The sequence below is a fragment of the Miscanthus floridulus genome, chromosome 16, assembly GCF_019320115.1.
Source record: "Miscanthus floridulus cultivar M001 chromosome 16, ASM1932011v1, whole genome shotgun sequence".
In the NCBI taxonomy this organism is placed as follows: Eukaryota; Viridiplantae; Streptophyta; class Magnoliopsida; order Poales; family Poaceae; genus Miscanthus; species Miscanthus floridulus.
The window spans coordinates 80,018,872-80,030,468 of NC_089595.1; positions in this window are offsets into that span (position 1 = coordinate 80,018,872).

Genomic DNA, 11,597 nt, shown 5'->3' on the forward strand with positions numbered 1-11,597 from the left:
TATTTGGATCATGCTCTCACTGGCGCCACAAAGCATCTGAAATTGCACGTCTGGTGACACTGGCTCCGACACCTCTCCCACACGTACATACAAACAAACAAACCCTCAGAATGTCAACTATTACCGGCCGGTGAGAATACATTTTTTTTCAAAGTTCCATAGATTTTTTAATTAAAAAAACAAGATAGAGATCGCACATCCATTCTGTAGCCAGGGACCAAATCCAGGCAGTGTCTCTAATTAGCCACCATTCCTAATTAGCCTTAACTAGCACCGCAATTTAGCACCTTTTTTCTTCTCTCTTTTCTACTTCTGTCTTGATCTTACCTTCTTTCCTTGCTTCCAAAATTTTGTTCAACTACCTTTTGTACAAACTTTTTTCAAATAAATAACAAGTTAGTTAGTGCAAAACTTATCCAAGACAGTTATGTGCATAAGTTAGCAAAAAATATATGTGCATAAGTTATGCTGATAAGAGTTATTGTTAAAAAAATTCTAGAAAGGTTATGCTAAGAGATTTTTCAGAGAAAGGTATAATGTACAAAATTGTGCTAACAATTTCTTTCTTAAGGCTTTGTTTGGATACCCATGATGCACTTCAATCCATGTGCCTTGAAGTGGTCTGGTGGAATCTAAACTAAAAATTTCACGTCAAACCACTTTGACCTACATAGATTGAGCTGAATATGTGGACATCCAAACAAGCTATGAGAATAGCAAAAAAAAAATAAGGCATATGTGTATAGTAATTACCAGCTATTGCTCGGTAATTAGCGTAGCTGTCAGGTTAATTTTTCTTCGCATGAAAGGTTTCTAAACATAGTAATAAGTGTGCTCGAAGCACTTGCTTGCAAGTTTGGTGTGCTGACTTTCTACGGCTTTATTAGAGGAGGATTAGATAGATAGAGGAGGAAGATGGACGGCACACAGCATCGCAAGGGGCTTACCATTACTAGTTACTAGCGAGGAGCGACTATGCGAAGATAGGCAGGGTAGACTGTAGAGCGAGTGGGAACTAGGAAGTACATAGTACGAGCATTGAGCAGTGTAGGAATGAGCGGCGCTAGCTAGAAGCCAGAATGGTCATTGAGGTGCCACAATGAAGATGAGGGAGAGATTAAAAGCAAGGATATATATAGTTGATGATACATATATATTGTTTTTTTGGGGAGAGATGGCACGATCACACGAGCTCATATGTGCGCCTGGCCTTTTATCATTGTTGTATGTATGGGCTAGAATATGCGACAGAATTGAAATGTGCAGAGCTCGGGTGGAAGCACAGCGAGGAGCCTCCTCGCCCACGCGTCGCCTTGAGAAATCCGCTGCTAACATAACATGGACGACGCGGTCACGCAGGCTCTTTGGTGGCGACCCCTCGCTGCCCTTTGGAGATTCCTGCGCGAAGCATGTGTCCCGATGGAGTTGCGAAAAGCGCGACCGACGCGCGCGGCCATAACTGCGGAATCACTCCACTCCACTCCACTGCATCTGGATGGAGCAAGCAGCCTGGGTCCAGAAATCACTCGCCCCCCATCCTCCTCCCTTCCATAGAGACGGTGGAGCGGAAAAGGGCCGGGCATCGCCGGATCGGATGATCGATCGATCGGCCACCAGGTGACGCGTGACGAGGCGCAGGGCGGTTACTCCGAGTGGGGGGCTCGGGGCTCGTCCGTTCCCCCTCTCGTGCTCTGCCCTGCCGATCCTGTGGTAGCACCACGCCACCACCTCATGCCCCTCATGTTTCTCTTCTCAGTTCTCTCCGGTGTAAGGTATATCCAGATGTGTCCTGGCCTCCTTGATTGGTCTGTCGGCATCAGAATAGCAAATCGCGGTTTTGGGAATCTGACTTGTTTTGTGCATTACTCCTTGATTTGCTGACGTTAATTTTGGCAACTCTAGTTGTCCCTGCGGTATGCGTGAAAAGCTAACAAGGATTACGAGAACACATTCATGCGCATGCAAAGATTAGGAGAGTATGTATAATAGTACAAAATATATTCTAGTTACTATAATTAGCACCCAAATGTTCCAGGCGCACGCAAATGATCTTGTTACGATAATTCGCACATATTCTGGTTACTCTAGTTATTAACTAGCACGCAAATAATTAGCACGATGGTTTTATACTGTAAATATTTACGATAATTTTAAACTGTAAATATTTATGAGAATTTTGTACGGTAAATGTTTACGAGAATTTTATACTGTATAAATATTTACGAGAATTTTATCCTATGAATATCTCGTACTATGAAATTTACGAGAACTTGCACAAAGAATATTTACGAGAACTTTGTACTACAAGTATTTACGAGAATTTTGAACCATGATCAAATTTAATTTACTATAACATCAATATAAGCTACGCACGAACCCTCCTCTCCCGAAGCCGAGGAAGACCAAAAATTTCAGCATTGGCCAACATTCATTTACCAAGTCACATTTTTTAAAAATGAAAAGATTAGAGCCATCTTCAACAAGGAGAGGAAGCACAGATTTTTTAGTACATAATAACACACTAATACATTTGTCCACCCAATCAAATTTAAACACAAACAAAAGTACAGGAAAAGAAGAGTAAGCTTCTATATAGTTTTAACACAGATCATCAGGTAAGTTAGTTCGAGCTGTGTGTGGCGCAGGTTCAGCACAGAACACAGAGCTTCGTGATCTTCTTGTCGTGGTTTGTAATGCATTCAGAAGAGCAGCTTTGACCAAACCTGAGGTACCTTTTTCTGCATTAGTAATGAGACACAATTAGAATGAACGAACTAGCTTGCATCTTCCAATTAACAGAATGAAACTAACCCTTGAACAGTGCACAAATGTCATTCCTACGAGCCAAAATGACTATAACAGCAATGATTTGTATGGATGCAAAGATATATTTACGATAATGTGTGTAGAATACACTAGACAAATGGAATGCATTTACCATAATTTTAGCACAATGTCATGATGAAGTTACCATAAAAAGATATGGTATGGATCTTTTTCCTAACACAAGCAGATACTATATCATTGCAAAAAAAAAGAATGGCAATTGCTCCCACTATTGAGGTTCGCAACAATTGTCGTCAATTCGGCCCGAAAATTATGAATCAAATTGTACAGCGAGACACTAGTACAGACCAAAAGCAAATTGACTCCATGCTTATCGTGGGATGCGGATTTGTGCGGAGCTCACCTCGAGATACTGTCACCGCCGGAGATGTGACGGGCGCCGGGCCGCTGCCTCCTGATGAACGAGCTAGCGTTGCACATCAGCAAGTAGTAGTCGTAGGATGCATCACGGCACACAAGAATTCAGTGCTTTTCTTTTCCGTTCCAATGGGCGGCCATCTCAGCAGCAGCACTAGCTACTTCCATCACTGGCCAAAAGACATCAACATCCACCGATTATTATGCACTACACTCACTGCATGTATTGGTGGTGGTTGGAGGGGATGAGCTAGGAAAAGAGGCCGGAAATAAAGCAGCCATGGAAGGCATGATGAGAAGCCGTGCTAGCATCTCGATCGCCATTTTTTAAAAAGCAGCAGCACAAGGCCGGCACAGCTAGCTAGAACGCAAGGATATCATAGAAAGATTACATGTCAAGCTACTCAAAAGTTTCAGTAGTTGCAGACTAGCTTGAAGATAACATACTCCTAATAATCAATCACACGAACATGAATGAAATTTTCAACGATAGATAGAATTAAAAAAGGATTCCAACTCCGATCGATCTACAGTTTGGTGATGGCAATGGCATAGTATACGTATCTTGTCCTGTGTCATGTGCATGCGCCCGTCCACGGTGGCAGTAGTGGCGCTCTCATCTGGGTATGGCAGGCCAGGGCGTCTTTAGCAGCCACAACCTGCTGTTTGGCCAGTGACCATTTCTTCTAGATTGTATTTACTCCTACATATGTGTCATGCGTGTGCCTGCCGCCCGTGCCCACAAGCCGTGCCCCGACTGCATGCATGCCGTGTGGTTACTACCGATTCGTACTTTGTTCTGTCCTTCCTCCAGTAGCTTACAACGTATGCCATGGATCCTTATGGTTGGCGTTCCTTCGCAATGCGATAGGCTCAGTTGTTCTTTGCAGGAGATGCAGGGGACCTTGACCTCAGTACAGTCATATTTATTATGCTGCTGCTGTTACTGGGGGCAGCTGGGCTGGCTGGCTGGTTCGGTTCTGATGCAAGACTTCAACCCACCCTTCCGATCGACCGGGTCCTCATTGGCAACTTTCAGAAGCAATCCAACAAATCAACAATCTCGAGCTCATCTCACTGTCGACGATAGATGACAGCAACATTGAAAGGTCGATTTTCTGGTTAAAAGGTTGTTGACGATCATGCATGTATTGGAAGAAAACGTGGCTCTTGTGCTCAAGATAAATGTAGTGCGTGAGCGGATTTTTTAGGTTCAGCTAGCACTAGCACGTACTACCAGATATAGCTGAGGGCTGAGGCTGTTAGTCCATTGCAAACACGAACGGACGTCCGTTCATGTCCAACAGCAAAAGAGAGCAGCTTCGCAATCACTGGCATGGCAACTTGATGATCTCTCGACGGGTGGTGCTGCGTGACCATGTCCCCACTCACACACCAGCAACAGATTCCATTTGGTGGTGGATGCAGATGGGCGAGGCGCCGGCGCGTTGTGGGAACAACACAGGGGCCATGTCCATGTGCATGTAGCTGAGCTAGTCACTGTCCACACTCCGCAACGAGTTAGGGTGGCGATGATCATGTTTTTGGAACGATCGGACGCTTAAGTGTCAGTGACATGATGCTATTTTGTCCATGTGCACACTCTACTGTGTATGCATGTACGGCATGTTAGATTCTTTTTGGTGGACTTTTGATGAGTGCTTGCGTAATTCGATATGGAAACGGGTTGCGGTAATTGTTATAGTTATAGGTGTCCAAGTGACCCGCCCAGCACGGCATATGGCTTTTGGCCCCAGAGAAGCATATATAGCCTGTTATATTAAAGAGGAACATGATCCTTTCAACCGTTTTTCTTTTACTTCCCACAAAACGCTGTCACGTCCCTCCTTATCCCATATATGACTAGGACTGACAACCTCCTATAGTCCTATTATAACAATGTGTGTCCAAAGATGGTACAGAGTCCAATTCTAGACAGTGGCAAATCTAGGATTTTAGATCAGGGTATGCCGCCTAAAAATTTTCATATACAATTCGGTAAATTCATATTAGTAATTTAGTAATAATTGTAAAATCGACTACATGATTCGGTATAAGTGCACTAAATAACACAATAAGGCTTAAATTTATGGATTAGTTAAGTTAAAACCATCCACTAAATACAATATAAATAGTTCAAAAGTCATACCGATAATTGAAATATAGGAATAAAAGAGTACAAGAGACTTACAACTCTATTTCTGACTATTTTATTTGACGCTTTTGAAGGGACATAAATATCTTGATTATATCATCTTCACCAACTTCAAAGAAAATATTCCGCTCAGTGAAAGTGACTACGACAATCATCTAAAAGACTATCTCCACCATATTTCGTAACTTTGTTGTCACTAAAACCATTGCAGAAAATACTTTCAACACTTGCCGTTGCCACGGGTAGAAGCAACACCAATTTGACATGCTCATAAACTATTGATACACTTTGTGCCTCTTTATTTCGAAAAGCTTAACCGAGAGAGTTTCTCTTGAGAAGAGCATAAATATTAAAAAACACAATGCTAAATAATTAATCAATTTGTTGTTTGTGATGTTAGCAAATACTCCCTCCATTTCAAATTATAAGACGTTTTGGCTTTTCGAGATACATAAGTTTTGCTATGCACTTATATATGTACTACGTCTAGATTATGCATAATAAAAGTAATGTATCTAAAAAAATCAAAATATCTTATAAATTGGAATGGAGGGAGTAGCTATGAAAGTAGATAATAATTTTCTATAATAAGATGAAGAGTAGAAGATTAAATTTTACCACGGAGAAATAGTGAATCAGCGAGCCTCTATGACTGTGTGGTCGTGCAAACTGCAAACTGCACACGAGTGACCGGAGGCAGCAGGGCACCAGCCACCAAAACCAGGGCGTCACCGTCACGCCGGCGTCAACAGTCAGTCAGGGGGCGGCATGTTCCGTGAACCGTGACTCCTCAGCTCCGATCGACGGATCGAGATTTTTTTTAACAAATCGACGGAGCGAGATAACAACCAAAAAGTGGAAGGTCCGAGGATAACCTTGCTGCGAACTGGCCTCCTGGGCCTTCTAACTTCCTGCTTCCGTGATGGATATAGGGTTATATGTGATCCAAGTGATTTCTTTCCTTTTTTTTAATATAAATACAGATATATAATACATATATGTTATTAGTACATGCTGGTCAGATAGGGTATGCCGGTGCATACCCGGCATACCCTGTACCTCCGCCACTGATTCTAGATGTGCCCTGAGATGTTACGCAGTTCAATTCCAAGGCGTATCTAGGTGACTACCTCGCTCCATTCTGAATCATACTAAGTTTCATTTAATTTTTCTAAATGCATTCCTTTCATTATGTATTTAGACATAGTGTGTACATATGTGCATAGCAAAAAGCTATATACGTAGAAAACCAAAACGTCTTGTAATTTAAAATGAAAAGAGTATTGATAATTAGAGCGGGCGAAAAAAGGTTGATCTTTTTTTTCTCAATCACGCAAAAGGTTTTGCGTGTATTTGTATTATTAAGGTAGAGAAAAAGTTCAATACAACACGTCTTCCAGCGCCCTAGGGGTCAGCAAAGATATATATGGAAGCTCAGACCCTTTTTGGTGTACTGTAACCTAGGTTGTTACATTGGACAGAGATCGACTGAAATTTGTGGCGCTGGTAAAGAGGCCTATGCCCTAGCTGTCGGACGGCGTCGCTTGCATGCGCGCGCCTACCACTACGTGAAAAACGGTTTATAGCAACGGGGCGAATTTTTTATAGGGGCGGCTAGTGATGGAGCCGCCCCTACAGTGGCGTGCTCAGGAGCTCAGACACCAGCCACCCCTACAAATGGAACAACAGGGACGGCTGGTGATACGAGCCGCCCCTACAAATGGGTCTGATTTGTAGGGGTGGCTCACTCACCAACCGCCCCCGGAGTTGCTATTTTGTAGGGGCGGCTGGTGATTGAGCCGCCCCTACAAATGCCCGTCGCATATATACCTGTTGGGGAGAAAAATATCTCCCTTGTCCTCTCGACCTCAGCCCGAGACGCCGCCTTCGGCTTTTCCCTCGCGTCTCTCTCTTCCGTGGCATCCGCCGTGCCACCCTCTGCCGTCGCCTGCGCCACGCGCCGACGTCGACACCGCCGAGCGCCGCCTCCGCCTCTCCTCCCCGCGGAGCGACACCTCGGGTTTCGGCGCGGAACTGGCCTTGGCCCGGGCTCAGCGGCGCACCGGCGCGGGTGGCCTGCTCGAGGAGGTGGAGTGCCACGAACACGCCGAGGAGGTGAGTTCATTTGTAGATCAATCTCGTCTCCTCAGCTCCCCTCTCCCTTCCGGCCTTTCCCTTCTCCTTCACATCTTTTTTTCTTGTTAGGGTTCAAGGTTTTATGACGGCGGAGGCTACTTTGGCGGCGGCGAGGGCTCTTTCAGTTGCATCTCTCCTCACCCCCTTCCCTACTCCTCTTCCACTTGACTCTTGCTAGGCTAGATCACATGCTCCTGATCTGGATCCATCACTTATTAGTAGTAGCTTATCATATCCCTGATAGATATTACGTGCTCCGCTATTTCCTCTTATAGTAGCGTATGCTTGTGACTATTTTTGTTAAACTATTCATTATGCAATTAGTTGGGAACAATTATATCTATTTTTTTTTGTCCTATCGTTCTCCTTCTCAAGTTGGTTTTCTATGTCTTCAGGGACATATTCAACAGGAGCTGAACCTGGGTGTGTTTGTTTTAGTTGCTGCTATCATATTCATTCTTTTATGATGTCTCATTCTAGAAGCACCTTTATAAGTCAAAAAAATATGTACAGAATGGTAGTGAAGATAGTGTGTTGATTTTGCTGCTGATCTTGTGATGCAACCTTGTTAGAATAGTAAGTTTTTGCTATTTTCTAAAAAGTAATGATTATTATTGACCTTACAAGATACATTGAAATAGGTAAGCTGGCTTGGACACTTACTTTCTGCAAAAGAAATCTGTGGTAGCTATAGTGATTGAAACACTTACTGTTAGGCAACTTATTCTTGCTGGAAAGGAATTCTATATTGTTGTAGGCCATAAAGAACAAGTAACTAGTAACTTAATCTTGACACTACTGATACAGACCTTATGCTACTGCTTGACACTACTGATACAGGGTTGTGTAAACAAAGCCATATGCTGCTGCTTGACACTACTGATACAGGCCTTCCTTGCAGAAGCAAGCGCCAGCTCTCCTTAACAATATTTTTAGGCTTTCCTTATTGCACCATTCTTTGAGCTGCTACAGGTAAACTTTGCATCATATATTTACACCCCTTACTGTGGCAACTATGTTACACATCTCAGGAATTAATTTGGTAACTAAACTATTATTTAGTTCATCATATATGTTTTTGTTTCCCACTACTTTGTTCTGTTTAAAAATCTTTAGTGCTGCCGCAACAGTTTTTAGAATAGCTCATCTCCTTCAGTTTATTCTTAGCTTGTACGCACTGCTAGTTATATGTGCCTTCTTTAGATTATTTTTTGCTTCTACAACTTGTGTTAAGGATATTGATATTGATTGCATCTTGATCCTGCAGGTACCATGCCAACAGAATGCTTAGCTTCTATGCACCAGGTGAGTTCTCTTTAGGATTTGAAACTGTTTTATGATTTCTTTTCAATGAATAGATTTTTATTTTTTTCATGGATGCTAAGTTGAATTTAGAGTAGTTTTTCAGTCTTGCATATGTTCAGCTGTGCAAGTTCTAGCTTCTTTTCTGAATAGGGCATGTTTCTCAGGTCTTCACCATACAAACTACTGTATGTTTGCCTAATAGACTTGACCTCCACCTGACTATTTCTGCTCTTTTTAGATGGGCCAACAAGGAGCATACAACCAAGGAATGGGTTATATGCAATCTCAGGTGATTGACAAACTTGAGCATGTTAACTAATAAGCCTCTTCAATAAGCCAGTGACAAAACATCTCACTTATTTAAGCATGTTAACTTGACAAAACATCTCACTTGTCAGGATAGATCAAATTAATAACATGGGGGCCGCACAGGAGAAGATAACATCGACAGGATTGATATCAAAGTATGCCATGCTTCTACACTACTATAGGATGTAGCAACAGTGCATTTGTTAGAACAATATGTGTTCTTTATTCCTCTGGAGTGCCACGCCGCCCCGCGTGCCCCGGCCGCCCTCCTGAGTCCTGTCGCAGGTTGGAAGATGGTGGAAGGAATGGATAAGGAGAGAGAGAGAGGCGGGGAGAGGGAAGGGATAAGAGGGGAGGAATCTAGGGAGAGGAGTTTGGCCAAATGGAAGAGCTCCATTTTGGAGACACGGATCACTGACGTGGCGAAAAGCAAAATTGTGGAGGCCGGGTTAGGGGGTTTGTCGAGTGTACCAGGTCTGACACTCAGCAAATCGCAGATTTGTCGAGTGCCAAATAAGGGGCACTCGACAAACCGATTTTTTTCCATTTTCCTTCTTCTCCTTATTTTCCATAACGTGTTTTTCTAAATTTGTTCCAATATACTTTGAAAATACCTTGTCAAATGCGCGTTTAGTTCCCAAAATTTTTTGGGTTTGGCTACTGTTTGGCTACTATAGCACTTTCATTTGTATTTGGTAATTAGTATCTAATTATGGACTAACTAGGTTCAAAAGTTTCGTCTCGCGATTTCTCACCTAACTGTGCAATTAGTTTTTTTCGTCTACATTTAGTACTCTATGCATGGCCGCAAGATTCGATGTGACACTTTGGAGTGAAATTTTTTGGAATCTAAACAGGGCCTCAACAATATATATTTGATTTTTCTAGGAATATTATTCTATTATTTTATGCAGTTAAAACTCAAATTTAATTTATATCAATTAAAATTCTATAATTGCACTTAATAAATTAAAATTATCAAACAGATCCAAAAATTTACCAAAATTTCACATGTAACAATCTATGTTCTCTATTGCCTATACAAAAAGTTTTGAAGTCAAATTCCAGTTCGACCGTCACTTTGGCTCCAAATCTTACCGAATCATTCTCAACGCTACTATTCTTCTTCTGAGATACTTTGGTTTGTAAACATCGTATATGACAGATTGTGCGAAACCTTCTTTATATTTTACCACAGCCTCTACAGATAATATCATGAGATCTTGACAAATCTCATGATTTTCAGACTTCGTTTGCTTTTTTTAGAATTTAAAAATCATTCAGCCACACGTTCTTGGTCGTGTTTCCTGAACAAGATGTTTAAAATTTCTTTTTATTTCCCGTGTAAGGCCTCACATTGAACTCAATAACCTGAATATCATTTTTCCTACTCATTTTATTCTATTATTTGAATCACTTACGATTCAGATTTGACTTATACCAAAAATTTCTTTGAAATATATTTAATTAATTAAATATAGCAAACAGATCCAGAAATATACCAAACCTTAACATGGAGTACCACATGTTGTATGTGGAGAGTAGAAAAAGTTTCAAGGTCAGAAGAGAAAAAAACTTATTTATTTGCCAAGTGCAAAAAAAAAACTCAGTAAACTTATTTCATTGCCGAGCGCAAAAAAAACACTCGGCAGACTTATTTCTTTGCCGAGTGCCACTAACGGATACTCGGCAAACTCCTAACGGCCGGTACACTAACTGATGGATGTGTTGGAAATAAGTGCCTAATATACATTCCAGATTTTGATTGGAGGAAAAACTCATAGATAAAAATGATGCAAGCACATAACACAAGTAAACAGGCAACATATTGACTAGAATAGGATTGCGCAAGGAAATTACTCAATGATCCCGCGTAAAACGTAGTCGAACGTGTTGAAGTAGATGTTGTAGATCACCAAGCGGTCGCGTGTAGACGCTGCCCAAAAACCTGATTGCCGCCCCGTGCAGGAGTCTCGCGGCAGTGGTTTCGAAGATCCCGCTCTCTTCAAGTCCGGTGCACGCTGAACTCAAAGGTCGACGAGGCACAGCAGCGAGAATCTCAGCACAGTGAGTGGGAAGGTAAGCGTGTGAATCCGTACCCTTTAACCAGGACGTCTCCTAGTTTTATAGGCCTTCATAGTGCATCAATTCCCTTCATCAAGCAGTAAAAACTGCCCAATTTAATTACAGAAAATACTGCAATCAAACAGCAGAAACTGACACACCTTATTACTGTTTAAAACGGCAGTTTCAATTACATTGAAGCGTCATTACGCTCAGCATAAAAAATAGAAACTGCACAAATAATAGCGCCATTACACACCTTATTACTGTTTAAAACGGCAGTTTCACGCGAAAAATGCGCGCGAGCTGCACGTGCGTGTAGCAACAGTCTCCTTCTCTCTCATTTTCACCTATTTTGTATAGAGAGGAGACTCCCATATTTAAGCAAGGCAACCTCTTCTTGAATTAGCAATATGGGACTATA